This window comes from Amblyomma mixtum, chromosome 4 (assembly GCF_055824585.1).
Source record: "Amblyomma mixtum isolate Tamu chromosome 4, ASM5582458v1, whole genome shotgun sequence".
NCBI classification, from domain to species: domain Eukaryota; kingdom Metazoa; phylum Arthropoda; class Arachnida; order Ixodida; family Ixodidae; genus Amblyomma; species Amblyomma mixtum.
In genome coordinates this window covers 144,554,141-144,573,541 of record NC_143015.1, presented here as the reverse complement: position 1 = coordinate 144,573,541, position 19,401 = coordinate 144,554,141, and positions in this window count along the sequence as shown.

Genomic DNA, 19,401 nt, shown 5'->3' with positions numbered 1-19,401 from the left:
GAATACCATGAGCGTCAAGCGGAAATTCCTTTTTTAAAGTCCGTTGCAAGATGTCCCAAAAGTATACCCCCTCCCAACAGTGCAAAAAAACGTGGTCTATTGTTTCTGGTTGTTTACAAATTAAACAATGTGATCCCCAAGGTAGAAATAACTGCTTCCTTTCCAAGAATTCCTTTACTGGTAGTGTTCCGGTATGTAATTTAAAGAATAAAGTTTTTGCACTTGGCGGCACCTGCATCGCCTTCACACGCTTAAGTACGTCGCGTCCCTGGCCTCCATTGTATAAGACCCTGTACATAGGTTGTGGAAGAACTACATCGCACAAATCTTTATACAACTTCTTCCTGCTAACAGAAGATAGATATTCATACGAAAATCGAACAGACAGGAATCGAACACTCGCGACAACCTCTCTAAAGTAACCAAAAATACGTCCCGAGAAACTTTCGGTTGTGACAACAAAGTCCGGCAGTGCATTTCCGAGCCTTAATTGGCACACAGTGCGCAAAAACGGATCGCTTACATCGCGCACAAAACAAAATCTGCTTACAATCTGCCGCAGAAATAAGTGTCCCAGACTCAGGCCGCCATCCTTCACCCGCCTAAACAAATTGGTCCGGCTACAGCGTTCCCAGTCCGCAGCCCACACAAAAACGGCAAAGATCCGGTGCAGTCTCTGTACGTTCATCCTTGCACAATGCAACACTTGCATCACGTACCACAGCCTAGACATAAAAAACAGATTGCACACTGTGGCCCTTGCGAAAATTGAAAGGTGTCGCCCTTTCCACCTTTTCACGCGTGGCTTGCGTCTGTGCTTTCCAGTACGAATCGCTATCGCGATAACCGTCCAGTGGAACGCCTAAGTACTTTACTGGGGTCGTCACCCAGGACTCGTTTGCAAAATTGCCGGGCTTCGTTGGCCATTCTCCGTGCCAAAGCCCCAGGGACTTTGACCAATTCACTTTACTACCGGTGATCTTGGTGAATTCTTTTACGCATGCCACGGCCTCGGTTATACCTTCCCGGTTCACTGTGAACACCGCGACATCATCTGCATAAGCCAGCAGCTTAACTTCTGCTGCCTGTAGCTGGAATCCTCGAATTTTTTCACTTTCCATGATATTCAAACACAACGCTTCAATGTAAATGCAGAATAGAAGAGGGCTGAGGGGACAACCCTGGCGCACCGAACGCTGCAGGCTAATGGGGGCCCCCAAACTCTTATTTACAATTAATCTTGTCGTGCAGCTCCGGTACGCCAAGGCCACTCCCTCACAAATAATGGACCCTAAATTCACATGGTCGAGTATGCAGAACAGGATATCGTGCGAAACACAATCGAATGTCTTCTCAAGATCTAGCTGAAGGATGGCTACACAGCTATTTGTGTAATCACAACATTCCAGCACACACCTCGCTTTATGAATATTGGAAACAATAGAGCGCCCCTTGATCCCACACGTCTGGTGGGGACCGACTATATCCTGAATTACTGACTGTAGTCTACAGGCTAAAATCTTCATGAAAACTTTATAATCCACGTTTGTGAGGGCGATAGGACGATATGCTGTGACCTGCTTTAACTTTTCTGCGTCATCGGATTTAGGGATTAGCACTGTATGGGATTTACCATAAGACGGGGGCAATTCATTTTCTTTATAGGCTTCGTTAAAAACTGCTGTCAGTACTGGCACTATTTCGCTTTTATATGCTTTGTAAAAAGCGGCGCTTAACCCATCAGGTCCAGGAGATTTTCCCAGGTTCAAATTTTCTATCGCTTGCTCGACCTCCGACGCAGTTATCGACAGCTGCAGCCTTTCTTTCTGTTCGTCATCTAATCGCGGCAAAGCGCCAAGAAACTTTTCCTTGAATGCGCTCACATCCACTTCTTGCTTTGCAAACAGCGCCTGATAATATTCAAGAAATGCCAGCTGGATATGCCCGCTTTCTCCAGATAACGCCCCGCCCCATTCAATCTGTTCAATGTGGTTTCGTTGAGCATGCGTTTTTTCCATTCCTAGCGCTCGTTTTGAAGGTGTCTCCCCATCAGCTATATCTTGCGCCCTAGCCCGCACCAGTGCGCCACGATAGCGTTCTTCGTCAAAGAGTTCAATCTTATTTTTTATTTTCCTAATGTCATCCATCCATTTGCCAGGCTCTTCGCTTTCTCTTTCGAGAAGTTTAGCTAGTAAAGATCTTAAATTGTCCTCCTCACGCTTCTCCTCTTGTCGTATGCAACTTGACCTTTCGATTGCTGCTATTTTTATTTGTTGTTTGCAAAGTTCCCACTGCTGCCATACTTTCAGTTCCCCGCTCGGCTTTAATTTACTGATTTCTTCGTTTACTTTCCTGCTAAAGATGTCGTCTGTAATGAGCTTATTATTTAATTTCCACATCTCCCAAGAAAACTGATTTCCTCGTTTCTTTGTCCCTATCCCACACTTCACTAAACAATGATCCGAAAATGATACCGGTACTACATTGTAGCTACTGTATTTTGAAATAACGTTCGGTGACACATAAATGCGATCTAGCCGTGCATGGCTTGACCGTTGAAAATGGGTGAGTCTCACACAACGCTCACCTTCTAAACATTCGGCCACATCATCGAGGTTGCACGTGTCTATAATTTCTGAGAGTACTTCAGTGCTTCTGTCCCTAAATGCCCTTGCACTGGTTTTGTCACAGCCCCTCAGGACGCAATTGAAGTCACCCATTACGATCAGGCAGTTCTCACAACTGAAGTGCTTTTGTACGCGTTGAAAAAACGCTGTCCTCTCATCCACCGCATTTGGGGCGTACACACAAATGCTGCGCCAATATGTTTTGTCGTACAGGAGGTCAACCAAAACAAATCGACCCGAAGGACACGCCGTATATGCCTGAACCTCAAGTCCCGGTACATTCTTTACAAAGATGACACAACCCGCAGACGTTCCTACAGCGTGGGCGACAACTGCAAAAAACCTAGACGTGAAACGTCTCACCATGCTCCCGGTCTCCTCTTCCCCGTCAATTTTCGTTTCCTGCACTGCCAGGACGTCAATGTCGTGCTCAGTTAAAAGGCGGTACACCTGGCTCTGCTTCTTACTTGCCTGTCCCCTGACATTAAGTGTACCGACTTTCATGGGGAACGCATGAGCCATTTTAATGCAGAAGAAAGAGGCCGGGAACATGGTGCTTACCCTTCACGTCTAGCGCTTGGCTAGACGCCATCGTTGACACCGGAGCCATCCGGTGCTGGTGTCAGGCCTGGCAGCGGGGGCGGCTTGTCAAGGGCTCTCCTCTCCGTCGACACAGTTGATCGTGTCCGGATGGACGACCGCCGTCCTTGGGTCGTTTTTGCCGGCGGCTCTTCGACGCTGGGGGCTTCCGCCTTGTCGTCTTCGGTTCCGGTCTGGGCGTGTGGCCGCTTCGCTGGGGCAGGGACGCCGGTCGTGCGGGCGTCGCTCTGGTCAAGGTTCTCCTCGGTCAGAGTCGCTGGCTCGGTTTCTTGGAACGCTGGCACGCTTACTTCACCGCTCGACGCCTCCGTCTCCTTTCTAGTAGGTTCTGCCCCCTCAGGCTTGCGTCCGGCATCGCTGCGTCCGGCGTCGGCTTGCTGCGTCCGGCATCGGCTTGCGTCCGGCATCGAAGAGCCCGTCGATCCTGCTTGCGTTTCGGGTTCCTCTATGCCTTTCGCAGATTCTTCAGCCTCGACTACATCCATCAGGAGTTCCGCAGAGTCGTCTTTCGACGCCCCGCCCGTAGCCACCGCATAAGTGCGGACACACTCATTATCCGCGTGGCCGTACCGCCGGCATTTCGTACAGCGGGGAACCTTGCATTCACGCCGCACGTGGCCTGTACCATGGCAGCGCAAGCACTGCATTGGACGCCCAGGCGCTACGACAAGAGCCAACTCTCCGGCGACACGTACCTGGTGTGGCAGGTCATCCACTTTCAAGCCGGGCTTCAACTTCAGTAGGACCGTTCTTGTCGTTGAGCTCTTGTCATTGACGCCTTGAATCCGCCACCGCTCACGCGTAACGTCGGTCACTTTGCCAAACGCCGCGAGTGCCGTCCGAATGTCGTCGTCGGCCACACCGTGAAGCATCCAGTGTAGCCGCAGCTTTACCTGCTGGTCTTCCGGGTCAATAATGAGGCAGCGGCGTTTCTTAACTTGCAGCTCGTTGAAGGCGAGCAACTTCTTTGCTGCCTCCGTGTTCCGCAGGGTAACCGCCCACACGTGGTTGATTTGGTACGCCCCCAACGCGACCACGTCGGGGAGCATACCGGTCTCGGCCAGGGCGTCTCGGAAATCCTCGACCCGGAACGGCCTCGCTCGCACGTCGCCGTGAAGAAAAACGGTGTTGAAAACAACACGTCCTGTTGGCAGTGTCGGCAAAATAATCTGGTAATCCTTATCACCGCAGTCATCGATCCTGTTTCCGCGGCCGTCAAAGGCCGCTATCGCTGCTCCGCTGGAGCCCATGACCCTGCGATCCGTTCAGCTCGGCTGCCGGAAGCAGAATGACCGCTGAGCCACCGCGGCGGCATTGTTTCACACAGTGATGCCATTTACACTGATGGCGTATACATCATCAGTTTTCGTCAATGCGCCTTAAGATTTACGTAGCAGTGCCATGTCTCTGCTCCGGCCCCGTCGGTGTCTATTTTTCTCTCGCTCCCACTTATGCACAGTCACGGACTCGCCAGCACGTACAACCACAGACGCTCGCCTCAGCGCTGTAAGGCGCAAGGGCAAGCGGTGTTGGTTTAGTGCATTGTGTTGCTTACCTTTTGCCTTAGCTTGCTTCAATAAGTGCTTGGCAAGCGTTTATTTTATCCTGTGTACAGTGCGATGTCAGTGCCCGTTAGAGTACCTCAAGGTGGTCGAAACTTCCGGAGCTTTTCACTACGGCGTCCCTCATAGCCTGAGTCGTTTTGAGAGGTTAAACCTCATAACCAAACGAAACATTATTCTGGACATCATAAAGTACTACCTCCGAACCAGTACGAAAAGGAATGTCCCGCATTATTTGTTGAAAAGAAACAATAAATGCGAAGACGCTCTCAAGTGGGAGCGCACCCATTGCGTTTGTGGAACGCGCAGGAACAAGATCGCGCTTTCTCTTTCTGCGGTTCGTTCAACTTCTGTGCGATAACAGGGGCTCCTAAATCTTGCGAGACGCATAACTCGGCTGAAGCAGAACGCATACATATTCTGGTATTATATTTTTGAATTGCCGCAGCCTCAAGGTCTTGGCGAAGCCGAGCAGGGGCAGTGCCTGGCCGGATCTGCAATCAAAACGTCTGGCTCCCAGCTGAGAAAGTAGTTTTGCGTGATGTCGATTAGAAATTAGTCACATGTTCTCTGCAGCCTGCGCATGAGGTGCCGAATGACTTGTGCTTCTCCTGGAGTTTAATTACATGGTTTATGGGTGTTTAATCTCTATGTTAATGACCTCCCCAGCATTATAACTTCATCACAGATTTATCAATATGCAGATGACACCCTCCTCATCTCATCTAATACAGATTTTTCTTGCGCACTCCGTCAACTTCAACAGGACGCTACTAATCTATATGATTGGTTTCAATGTAACCTGATTGATATAAACCCCCAAAAAACTCTATAGTGTGCTTTAGAAATGCACACAAGCCAATCCCGAAAAACGCTGCGGTTTTTTTGCTCAGCTCCAGTTGCACTGCATGTTCTTGCTACCCCATTACATGTGTTCCGTCCGTGAAATACCTTGGCATTTACTTTGACAGTGATTTATCCTGAAACAAGCACATGGCACACCTCAGTAAGAAGCTTAGAGGCGTCGCATGCTTGCTATATGCTCTAAGGGCCTACCTGCCATTTGCCATAAGACGTTTAATTGCACAGTCTTTGGGGTATTCTCTGCTGAGATATGGCATGTGCTGTTTCTTCAAATGTTCTGCAACGTGGAAAAATAGGATAAACCGTATTCTCAAGAATATGGCTAAGAGTGTCATCTATTCAATACCCCATAAACAGCAAAGTGTATTCCTTTCTTCAGGTCTGCCTTCCATTGACATTGTGTTCAAACAAATCACTGTACTCAGATATTTCTGGAACTCTGAATTTCGGTTCCACAACGTTAAACCAATCCCATTAAGAAAAGTTTCTCGATATATTGTCCCTGCAGTGCGAACTCATTTTGGTATGTCTATGAGGTCATATTATATCCCATGTATATTCAATGAGATGCCTGATAATGTTTTCAACTTGAACACTCGCAGACAGTTACGTGATGCTATTGCCGAGCTTGAACAGCTCTAGTGCATATGTTTTAATGTACACAAAACAAAGAATTGATTTGGTAACAGAGGTTGTTGCTGCTGCCGGACGGCGCCCTACAAGCCCAATTGAGGCTTTGGCGCGTCCGCGTCTTGTATTGTTTCTTTGGTGTGAATAAAGTTTTTATTATTATTATTATTAACGTCCCAAGGCGGCTCAGGATGATAGGGACACCATAGTGAAGGGCTCCGGAAATTTCCACCTAACGTGCGCTGACACCGCACACTAAACGGGCCTCTGAAGTTTCTGCTCCATCGAAATTCGACTGGCGAGGCCGGAATCGAACCCGGGTCTTTCGGTTCCGCAGCCGAGCGTCGTAATCAATCGGCCACCGCAGCGGCTGTTTAGTTACATTGCGTCCTGCTGCAGAGCCAGAGGTGAGGGCTCATAATCGGTCACGGCAAACGCATTTTGGTTGAGCCGAAATGGATAATAAACACCTTTGTGCTGACATTTTGGCGAGCGTTAGAGAACGTCAGGTGGTCTAAACCAAATTTTGAATAGCTATGTTGGGGCGCCTATTACAAATGAGAACGCTTGGACGCATAAAAGAGAAAAATATATGACCGCTCCACTCCATCCGATCCTCTGTCCTTACGAGTGGACCCATTGAGGCCCATACGGACCATAAGACCAAAGTTGGTAGTCAACAGTGCTGAGTAGAAGTTTCATGTTTCGTGTATGCCACATTTTACCTTGATAATTGATTGCAGAGGAACGCCCCGGTAGCCTCCCACAGGACGCCACAAAAACGCCGTCAGCAACGTCCTTTAAACCTCAGAAAGTCGGTAATACTTATAGCTAGAAAAAGGAAGCAAACGTGTTCAGAGGATGTATTTAGTTCAAGGTGAAGTCCCCCAAAGATGCCCATCCTCTAAGCAGACAAAGGCCTGACGTGCCCATGGAACGATAAGAGAGCTGGCTACAACGCCGCTAACGCTGCTTCAGCACCTCCCAATGCGACGACTGCAGATATGACGCGCAGTCATGGCGTCCCTAACTCCAAGCCTCAGGACCGAATCTATGAACTTTGCATTGCCAACGTTTCAACACTCCAGAATTCATTTTTAGCGTTATTTTATTAATGCAGAGTACCCCATGGCATGCGGCTTTTTTTGGATGTATTCGGTGGTGGCTGTTTGAAACGCATTCGACTCGGGCAGTGAGGAATGCCATAGTTAAGGGCTCCGGACAATTTCGACCACCTGGGGTTCTTTAACGTGCACTGACATCGCACAGTACATGGGCCTCTAGAATAATACAATAATAATAATAACGCCTCCGTCGAAATTCGACCGAGAGAATGCCCCTCGATTGTGCAAAGTCAGTTTATGTCCAAGAACCCCAGCTAGCCTAAATTATGCCGGGCCTGCTACTGCAGCATCGATTGTAACTCCCGTACAGTGAACGACATAACTCCACATACCGCCCACGTGTTAGAGCACATCTGCCCAATCCCGGCCGCGACGGTCGAATTTCGATGGAGACTAAATTCGAGGCCCGTGCACAGCCGGCCAAATCTTTAGCTGGAGTGCGCGACGGCCGCTTTTTCTGCGCTCGTGCGCTTTGTGGCGAAGCAAACTTGGGGAAAGCTCAACATTAAGCAGGGGTTTAGTGAGCCCCTGCTAAAATTTGATATCTTAATAAGCCTGCGCCGTCATAAGCTGCGGGAGCACGGAAAACGCGGCCGTCGCGCACGCCAGCTGAAGATTTGGCCGGCTGTATTGTGCGAGGTCAGTGCACGTTAAAGAACCCCAGGTGGTCGAAATTTCCGGAGCCCTCCACTACGGCGACCCTCATAGCCGAATCGCTTTGGGACGTTAGACCCCTATAAATCAAACTAAACCAAACCACATCTGCAAACATGAGCTGCCGCATTTTTCCGAAGCAACATAAGCGTGCGTTTCCGGGACGGCCGTGCATGATGCACCGTGATGGGGAACGCTATAAATGGGGAACACGTTTGCCGCGTGAAAAATTGCTTTTGAGCAAAGGAAATGACGCTGTAACTGTCTTGCATATCTCGGTGAACACCTGAACCGGCCTAAGGGAAGGGATATAGAAGGAAGTGAAAGAAGAAAGGAGGAAAGTGGTGATGCAGCGGATGCCTCGGTGGTGGTGGTGGCGGAACTTTATTTCCAGCGGATATAGAGGAGCGACCCGAAATCGCCCCCCGCTTAAACGGCGGCCGCTATCCCTTGGGCAGCGGCGGCGTCTTCAGCCAGCTGGAGGAGCTTGATCTGTGTTCCCGGGTCAGGGCTGAGCAATAGAGCCTCCCAATGATCAGAGTCGGTAATGAAGCGACTCGCGGGTAGGGACTGCGGGCAGTTCCAGATCATATGATTTAGATCGGCTTTGGCATCACAATTTTTTCATTTGTCTGAGTACAGTCCATCCGAATAGAAGCTACACAATTGGGGATTTGGATAGGGTTTAGTTTGAAGTTTACGCCAGGCTTTCGCCTGTTGCTTGGAAAGCGTTTTATCTGCTGGGGGAAATCTGAGTCTTGCAAGCCTGTAGTGCTGCAGGATTTCTCTGTAAGAAAACAACCTGTCCTTGCCGGAGTATAGGGCGGGTGGACTGCACGACCCAGCTCGGCGGGATAGTTCTCGAGCTAGGTTATGAGCCGCCTCATTACCAGCAAGGGAGGCATGAGCAGGCGTCCAGATTAGGCGAATGCGCCGCGTGGGCTGATAATTTAGCAGAATCCGTGCTGCTTGTGGAGAGATTCTTCCAAACGTGTAGTTACGTATTGCCAATTTTGAGTCGCTGACAATGGTTTCTGCCGAGGATCCCGCAATGGCTAGAGCAATGGCTGTTTCTTCTCCAACATGTGTGTGCTGAGTGCGTATAGTGCCCCCCGTTATGAGTGTACCACATTCTGTGGTGACCACAGCTACCATCTTGTCAGCCGAAGGATCTGCTGCATCAACATATACCACAGAGGTATCATTAAGGAAGCGTTTGCCTAATGATTTGGCTCTCTCTGTACGACGTTCAGCGTGGAAATCGGGGTGCATGTTCCGAGGTAGTGGAGGAATGACCAGAAGCTGGCGTATATGTTTGGGAAGGTCAGTTGTGTGTCCGCCTTGTCGTTCGTATGTTATGCCGAGTGTGGACAGAATGTGTCTGCCAGTTGGGGTGGCCGTTATTCGTTCGTTCGTACTACGAGACGGTTACCGCTTCAATAATCTCACTTAGGGTGTTATGAAGACCGAGACCTAAGACTTTCTCAGTCGCTGTGTGCATGGGTAGCCCAACTGCCTGTTTGACGCATTTTCTGATTATGGCTTCCACTTTCTCTTTTTCAGCTGACTTGAGATGTAGGTAAGGGCATACGTAAGCGATGCGGCTGATCACAAAGGCTTGTACTAAACGGAGAGTATTGCTTTCCTTCAAGCCCGAGTGGCGGTTACTAATGCGGCGAATGAGTCGCATAATTTGCTGCTAGGTTCCCTGAAGCTTCAGAATTACGTCACCATTGAAGCCGTGTTCTTGTAGAATTAGGCCCAAGATTTTAATTTTGGGTACTCGAGGAATGGGGACTCCACGAATACTGAGTTCGATGGCCGGGGGGGGGGGGGGGGGGGGTTGCGCAAGGGATCTGATTTTGCGGAATATGAGAAATTCAGATTTGGCTGGAGAGCACCGCAGCCCCCTGTGGTCTACATAGTTTCCCACGATATCGATGGCACGCTGGAGTCTCTCTTCGATTTCGGCATCACTGCCCTCGGCGGTCCACAAGGTGATATCGTCAGCATAGAGGCTGTGGTGGAGTTGCGGGATCTGCGCTAATTGGTGTGGAAGTTTCAACATTGCAACGTTGAAGAGAAAGGGTGACAGGACCGATCCCTGCGGGGTGCCCTTGTTGCCGAGGGGGAAGTCACGCGAGTGGAGACCTCCTACTTGAAAATGCGCCTTTCTACCTGAGAGAAAGTTGCGGATATAGTTGAAGGTGCGGGCTCCCACCCCGAGTTCATGAAGGTTCTCCAAGATCGCATCATGTCTGACATTGTCAAAGGCCTTTTCCAGGTCGAGTCCAAGAATTATTCTGGTGTCCCGCGTTTTTGCCTCAATAATCTGATGTTTGAGCTGAAGCATTACATCCTGCGTAGAAAGTTTTGGTCGAAAGCCAATCATGGTTTGGGGGTAAAGCTCGTTCTCCTCCATAAACCGGTTGAGACGGGTATGAACTACGTGCTCCATGAGCTTACCCAAACAAGACGTGAGCGAAATTGGCCTGAGGTTCTCAAGGCTGAGTGCCTTCCCGGGTTTTGGAATGAGAATGATCTCTGCCGTTTTCCATATTTGTGGGATTGAGCCCTCCGACCAGCATTTCTGCATATACTCAGTTAGTGATTGTAGCGACTGTTCATCTAGGTTGCGGAGGATCTTGTTGGATACTGCGTCTGGGCCAGAGGCGGATTTACAGTTTAGCCTGGCAATCTCTGCCCTAACCTCATCCACAGTAATCGGGGAGTCGAGCTGCGTGTTTTCCGGACCAGCATAATCTGGGAAATCTTGGATAGGAGCAGCGGTGGAACCGCAATCTGCGCAGAAGAATAGCTAGGCTAAACAAGGAGATCGAGAATCATGCGGTCAACTTACTCAGCAAAACTGGGAGGACATATGCAACCGCATGGATCGTAATATGGGAGTATCTAAGACTTGGAACTTGTTCCGTCATCTACTTGACCCTGCAGGTAGCAAAACCACCCAAAGCTTGTTCATGCATACGCAGGCACACCAGAGGACCTTTTCCTTGAACTTAAAGACAGATATATTGGCGGATGTCTCGGAATAATTTCGACCACCTGGCAATATTTAACGTGCACTAACATCGCACAGCATACGGGCGAGTATTCTACCACTGATCCTTCTCTCAGTCGCAACAACGACAACAGCAGCATACGGGCGCCTTTTGCGTTTCGCCTCCATCGAAACGCGGCCGCCGCGGATGGGTTCGAACCCAGATACTTCGGCTCAGTAGACGCACTGCATGAGTTTCTGTGTTGCTGTTTTTTGTGAGTTTGAATAATATGTAGGTGCCGTTTTTTTTTCACGTTCTCGTTGAGCTAACCACATAAAAGTTAACTGGCCATGCAGAAAGGAAAGGCGCATGAACTGTCTCAAACAGGTTGCATACCTGAGCCACGCTTTGAGGGAGAAATAGAGGAGAGGGTTAAAGAAGGGTGACAGAAATAACCGCCGTTGTGAAGGACTGCGCATTAATTTCGACCGCCTGGGGTTGTTTGGCGTGCACTGACATCGCACTGCAAAGTAGCAGGATTATATTCCTTGGCCTCGTGCTCAACTAATTCCCCCGCAGTATTGTAATTCCGTTGTTTTTTTTGTGTGTCTGAACTTTTATGCTTTCTAGAACAAATCTCTAATAGCCATTTGATGATTTTTTTTACTTCAGTTATCGCTGTTTTATTTTATTTTTTTTTTGCAACGGTTTTGCTATGCGCTGGAAGTCCCAAATTAAGTTTTCAACTACAAGATGCATTCCAAAAGATGTATTTTTCAAATAAACGTAAACTTAAGGATGCGTATTTTTTAATGGATGAATATAAAGTGAAGTTAACTGAATGTGATTTTCCGGTCGCGTGGTAATTGCGCATCTGACAGTCAGCGCATGCGAGAGAAAGTGACAAGGAGAACAAGAATACACCGCACTTAACGCCGTGAATTCGTCGCCGCGACTTACGGTGAAATGTCTGCGAGATATTTTAATGGTTATAAAACAGTCCAGAATTCCGAGAAAGACCTTAGCATCCTGCTAGTTTCTTTAACATTTTTATCACACGTGCGGTAAAACATTTGTTTCGTTAAGCTTAGACACTGCTAACATCAGTCACTACATGATGGGCTCTGGCAAGGACCTCACTAGGCTTCTGACCGTGTCGATCACCCCAATTAAGGTTCGCACTGAGTAATGGTATAAAAAAAAACCTTTGTTCGTTCCTTATTTACCTCGAACAGCACAAAACTGATACCGTCTTTTCCTCTACATTGTTGCCATCTGTGATATGACGTTATTTGAAATTATTTCAAAATGTTATATGGTCCACAGCGACCATAATTCAGAGCGCAGCTTTTAGGCGCCCATTCCTGGCTTCCGCGTCGTAGTTGTCGGCGCTGTCGGCGTAACCTGTCGTCCAAATAGCAGAGCGAAAGACCACCAGCCAGCCGTAAAACGCGTCGTTCAAATTTGGCATTGCCGGCTATCGTAATCGACTGCTAATTTTAATCTTTTTGTTTTAAATTATGCGCTAATTATACTCACTGTTCACCCACAACCTCCACTAACTGCACAATCCTCAAGGTAAATAATAAAAAAACTTGATCTAAAGCCATGCGTCATAGCTGCTGGCAGAACAATGAGGATGGAAATGTGAGCAAACAAAAATGTAAAATGTATACAACTTAAAATGTAAATAATTATTCCCCGATGTAATGCCAGCTGGCCTCGAGCGGTGTTTGAACTGCGAAACATTTCAGAGCTCGACTCTGCAGACCGCCTAGAGAGGTCGGTGAAATACGAAAAGAATGTCTGAACTGTATGTAACGAGGGTAGACCTTCTGTAAATAATAGCCTCATTACCGTTTGTTCTTGCGCTCGTGTGGCTCAAGGACTGGAAAATCACGCGTCTGGACAGCGAAATTTCCGACAGCAATATAAAAGGTCTCTTGTAAGGTTGGGACGAATTTAACTAGAACCCAATGCGAAAAATGCTGGGAGGGAGCCTGATCTTTTTCAGAACAGCAGCGGTCTCTTTATGTGTCCTGGGTGAGTGTGTTCCCATTTACCACCGTCCCCACTGAATCGAAGCGGCCTGCCAGGATTATACAAGGCTAAAACCACTTGTAGTTAAGGTTACACTCAGCAGAGTAGTAATTTGGGCCTGTTGGTAGTTAATGATGAGGAAGTTAGAGCGCAAAGAAACAAAGACAAAGTGTAGACGTAGACGGGACAAGCGCTAACTTTCAACAACTGCTTTATTGAAGTGCGGGAAGGGAACCTAGCGGGGCCGCCGCGCATGCGCTAAACCTCTTGTCTCCCAAACTTGCTGTTGTTGAACCCTGAGGCGAGTGTGTAGAAAGTGGTGAAGGCATACATGGTTGAAAATAGTCAAGATTATACACATTATGATAACAAAAATCGTTGTTCTTTAGAAGTCATGTGCACTGAGGGCGTGCTGATGCATAGATCGTTCTGAGCAATCTTAGCGGCTTCAAACAGCTCGATTTCGAGCCTACCTTGATGCCTCTCGATTACCGAGGTGCAATTGTTGAAAGTTATCGCTTGTCCCGTCCCCGTCTCCACTTTGTCTCTTTGCGCTCTAACTTCCTCATCAAGGTTACACTCCTCCTCCTGTCAGGGGAAGCAGGGCCGGAGAGTGTTCCTTGAATATCGAGGCCAGTTAGCTTGGTAATTGTGATTTATACTAAGATATTCTGGAAAAGCGCATTTTTTGACGCGGTAGCTTTAGTCCCCGTTGCCCAGAAAATGCGGCGCCGGCACTGTCGGCGTTGTGAGCTAAAAATCACGGGCATGGCTCTGGCAGGTGGTCCCCAGAGAGCAATCTAGAAGGCTGCTGGGCCACCTATGGGTCATGTGATCTTGCGGCGTCATCACAACCTGCCCACCCAATAGTGAACAAATTGCCTTCCGCGGCAGGTGGCATTAATTTAATTACTTTTCGCTCGAGAAGAGTAACCTCGGTCGTACAAGGCCCGCCGGTGGCAGCACTTGCCATCCCAGGGCAGTGGCGCATCTCTAAACCACTGCACCACTGCCCCTTGAGTGCTACGAGGACTCCCAGGGATTTTTGAATTTAAAGTAGAGAATGACCTACGGCATATATGACGGTTAACCCATTACGCCATCGCGTCATACCCTCAAAGCGGAGCTTAAGTGTCTCCTGCAATTTTTATACGGGAAGTTGCTTATGAACGCAGCTTTTTTGCATATCGTAAGACTGCATGATCCCATCTCGGGACGCTTGCAGTCTTTAGCTATTTATTTCAAAAACATACCCCGGTCATTTTCAGTGGTAATCTTTACTACTGAGTGCGAGCGCGGGACAAGCTTTGATTTTGCGACGCATCGGAAGATTAAAGCATTCCCAACAATATGCTTATAGCGGTATCTCGCAATATTTCAGTGACGTCACAAGTTTTGTTAATAACGCACCCCATTGTTTCTCTAAGGGAGTCTTAACTTCTCTAAGCAAGCGCAGGTACGCGTCGGAAGTTAGACATTTCTGATAAGTATGCTCGTAACAGTATCTTACAGCATTCCACAGTTTCCACATAATTAAAAATGATGTCCAAGATAGCTGGATTTCTCATTTTCCTGCTACTGAATAAGTTCCTTAATTTCTAGGTGTCCTCGTTGGTCTACCCACACAGACAGACTACTCTAGCTGCGGATATTTTTGTCCACCAAAGGCAAGTTGTGTGATTTCTTTAGTGAATGTCGACTTCCAATAAAGAAAATATGACCTGATTACCGGCGTAAACACCGAGAACAGAACATTTCTTTCATATAAGCACTTGGTTTCCGATTGTCATATTTTTCTTAGTTGAAACAAGCGCGTATTCGCCTTTACCTCTGGGAATTGAGTCACTAAAAGCACTAAAATCTTCTACTGGTTGGGTCATTGTGAGGAGCATAGGGTGCTCGCTAGAAGCCTTTCAGTTATATTTAAAAAGTAGCTTTTTAGCTAAGCTTTAGAGCATTGTAAAGCAGTGGTGGCTGACGAGGAAAAGAGATGAATCGTTTTTACTAATAGGATGATAAACTAAACTTTAAATAGTTACCATTTAAACCATTGCATTAGGTGTCTGGTTCTAAATAAAGGTCTAAAGCTGGCCGCTAGCAGTAGCCATATACGTTTTTAGAATTTCGAAAACTCCACTGTGCTCGAAGGTGGGACGCAACCAGTAGTAGGCATTTGGGCGCTTCAGCCACACCCACTAGCGAACTTCACGCGATAGCGCATCCGGCTAGCGTTGCTTGCCGCTGGTTACTGCTCCATCCCTCCAACCCGGGTAGGGCAGACAGCGTGATTTTGAGTTGTCCTCTCTAACGGGTTTTAAGGCCAGGTATGTGCTGCTCAACGTGAGTGTTGTGAAGGAGCAAGATGTCTAGGGATTCTAGCGGTCATACCGTCGCGGTCCAATCAGTACTCAGGATCTGAATTCGAAGTACCCGTTGAAACAAGCTCTTGTTTTGCGGAGCAAAAAACTTGCTCCGGATTGCCGACTGAAATACGCCATTAGGACGACTACATAGCAATTTATGTCTTAATTTTGACGACATATATGGTGCCGATTGATAGGCAATACGATTTCCACCCTTTTTGCTGTAGCTGCCAGAATACCACTGAAGCATTTGATGAAGGGGTTCGTTGGCACTACATAGGCACATGTAGTGCCATGAGAGGCTTATGTGTTGGATTTAGTAATTCGTGTAACGTATTTTTCATGACCTAACTTGAGGAACTCGCAAGTAGTTGTAGAGCTTAACGTACTTTGTCGTCAAATTGGAGCTTACCAGTGTTTAATCAGTAATAAAATGATAAGACGAAGTTTCGCCAGAATGGATTGCTGTGCATGTTTATATCGGGACTTGTTTTTGTCGATTCTATATAGATAGCTTTAAAGATTCCTCAGCTGAACGCAACCATGAACTGTATCCTTGAATCACTTCAACCTGCTGAGCCTTCTGCGCCGCTTGCGTGAATGCCAGTCAATGGCACAGCTATCGCCGATCATCAGGCATAATCAGAGATAAACTGACGTTTGTTGGCTGTTCTTCAGCGAGTAACACAAGGCGACGCGGAGGCCAATCGAAAACACAATTAAAGTACTGATCGTTGATTTTAACGAAGCTTTGCAGTTTTCAGACCTTTGCAAAGTGCATAGCGTAGACTTGGTCGGTTCTGGATTAAGTCACTGTTGAAATACGGAACGAAAAATATTTATGCACTGCATCTTTACTGCATTGTCATTTCCACCTTCACAGGACGGGATTCCTGTCACGTCGTGCGTGTCTGTATGCGGGGGACAAGACGTCTCCTTGCACATGTTTGAGCTTAAACAAGGGCTGTTTCGAAACTGCACACCATGCTGGGTTTGTTAACTGAGCTTCTTTCTTTGTTTTTTTTTTCTCTCAACCTTGTATCTTACATTCGCGTTCTTGTGGTTTCTCTTACGACTACGTCAAGTCTACACTTCGGTGAACGCTGTCGTGAAGTAAAATGTATATGCGGTAGTGTGAAAGATGGTTTATGGGAGTTTGACGTCCCAAAGAGACTCAAGCTCTGAGTGACGCCTTTGTGAAGGGTTCAGGAAATTTCGACCACCTGGGGTTCTTTAACGTGCACTGAGATCGCACAGTACACGGGCCTCTAGAATTTCGCCGCCATGGAAATTCGACCACCGCGGCCGTGATCGAACCCGCGTCTTTCGGATCAGCAGCTGAGCGCCACAACCACTGAGCCACCGCGGTGGTATGTATAATTATGATTTGAATTCTACTTAAAATCCGCCTTAATACCTCGAATCGTATTGTGTTGCTTAACAAACCAGATATTAGTGTTACCATAGTAAACCCACTATATCGCCTTATTGTTTCATTCAAATGTTTTCTTTGTGTCCATGTTGCCTCCAGAGAAATGGAGTAAAGTCACAAGGACCGGTTGGCATGTGCTGTGGGGACGAGTGCTCTGCGAATGGAACCTGCAAGAGCCAAATGGCGAAATGCGAACTGGAAGAGAAGGTTCAACTTGCGGTGGCCGCGGCTAAACCTCGGCAATAATCTTTTTTTCTTCGCGTAAATTGTACAACAATTTTTACAGATTATGCCACGGGTTAAAATGTACTATTATTTTGACTGATTAATAATTGTACACGAATCCAGATGTACCATTCCAAAATAAATGTTCAGTTCTTGTGCATGCTTGCTTCCGGAGGTTGATTGATTAATGATTGTACAGGAGTCCAGATGAACCATACCAATACCAGGTGAATTTAAACCCGTAAGGAGAAGATGATAAAAATTTGCCGCGAATGTTTTAAACTACGAGTCTTCAGGACATAAAATTTGTAATAACAGTTCTGACTTATCGACATTTCGTGATTGCTGACTCTTACGTTGTAGAAATATAGAAAGTGGGATTTATTGAGAAATATATGAATATCGCGTCATTGAACTAAAAAGCTAGCGTGAATTATCAACGCCGAAAACAATAAAACCGGACATACATAGCCAAACACATGAATAAATCAATGGACAATGAAAACTCATTCTACTGCCTGCTCGTGTAGCATTACACCCGTTGAATTTTTTTTATTCTGAGGGCTAGTTTTTTTACTGAATGATCTCATAGCAGGCCTTATACTTTTCTGCCAGGCGACATTTTCCCTTTGCTGTGAAAATGCATCATCAAGCAAAGAACAAAATGCTTTCAAATTAAAGCCCACGCAAGAACGCTTACAAAACGTTAGGCACAAGACTTTTCTATGTTGCTCTGCGGTGTGATTCTACTCCATTCTCCACCATGCTTGAAGTTGCTAAATTTTTCCTGCGCAGACACAATAAAGGATGTATTACTTTCATGTTACATTTGACGAGTTTAGTTAGGATGATATACCAGGGCTGTAAACGAGATGAGGATATGACTTTGCTTATGGACACGTTGTTGTTGTTGTTGTTGTTGTTGTGACTGAGAGAAGAATGAAGAGGAAATTGCACGGGCCTGCTACTGGCTCGAGCCAAGCCACCACCGCTGCCACGTGCAGATAGAGAAGAGTTAAAAGATCAGAGGAGAGAGAAAAAGGAAAGAAAAGACGCGCGTCGCAGCAACAACTGCGTCCGCCGGAGCGGACGCTGCTCAAAAAGAAGCGGCCGAAGCTGCGCTCGCCGAAGCGAGAACAGATACTCCTTGGACACGTGATACGCATAACTGCTGCTTATAATAGTCGTATCAACGGAAGCGAATAATAGTCGAAGGCGGGACGAGTATAAATGAGGAAATGCGCTTGCATTGGGTGAATGGCGGAGGGCACAATAAGGAAATTGGGTTGAGTATCTGTGGGTGGGTCCTTAATCCAGCAGTAAATCCTCCTTGGTGGGATTGATTAGTTAGGCGTGAAGCTTAGGTTAATTCCGGCGCCTTAGAAAACAAGACCAAGCGCGTCGTAAGTCAGAATAGTTTTGGCTGCACAGGTAATTGTAATTCATATATCTGCGCCTATTTTCGTTATTTATGTTGCCATTGTTGTCCTGTATATTGCTGTGTTGTCATTGCCGTCTTGCATATTGCTGTTTTCATTGGCAATTACTTGTACTCGCAGTCTCTTCGTTTCCGCCGTCAGTTGAAATGCAAAGAAAAACGGCATTTATTTCACAGTTCTTCTTCGAGCAGGCGGTGAACTCAAGCAACTCAGAATATGCTTCCTGAGAGAGAATCTGTTTACAGCTAGGAGGGGTAGTGCTTTATAAGAGTCTCGGATTGCCCAAACTCAGCGGTGGGCAAAGTGTGTGGCAGAGCCATTGCTCGGCCGGCTGGCCGGTGAAAACTTCAATGCCCTGAAATTGATTCGTGTGGTCGAGTGTTTGAGGCTGCCATATCTCCAGCCCTTATACAAGGGGGGTTCTATCATTGGAAGGTGGAGGGATAAGGGTGCGTGGAAGTTATCCCTGCCCCTGTCAGGGATGTTGTGCATTCTGCAGCCCATTCCACTTGACCTAAAATCAAAATTCCTTATGCGGCGACTGGAACTAAGCTGAGCCGCAAATATGAATTTCATGTCGCGACGAATGAGTAGACGACTTGCGCCGAAGCAAATTACCACTTGAAGCGAATCCAGTACGGCGGCATTGCCAAATACGCTGAAGCCGTAAACCTTTTCTTGTTGCAAACATATAGAGACAAGCAGTGTTCAGCGCATTCTTGCATGTTGTCCAATATAATGCATGCAGGAAAGAGCGGGAGACAAAACTTTTATTCGCAGCAGATTTGTGTTGCCGCATTTGCAGGCCCTCATTGATGCTCGTCCTGTTGGAACCGCCA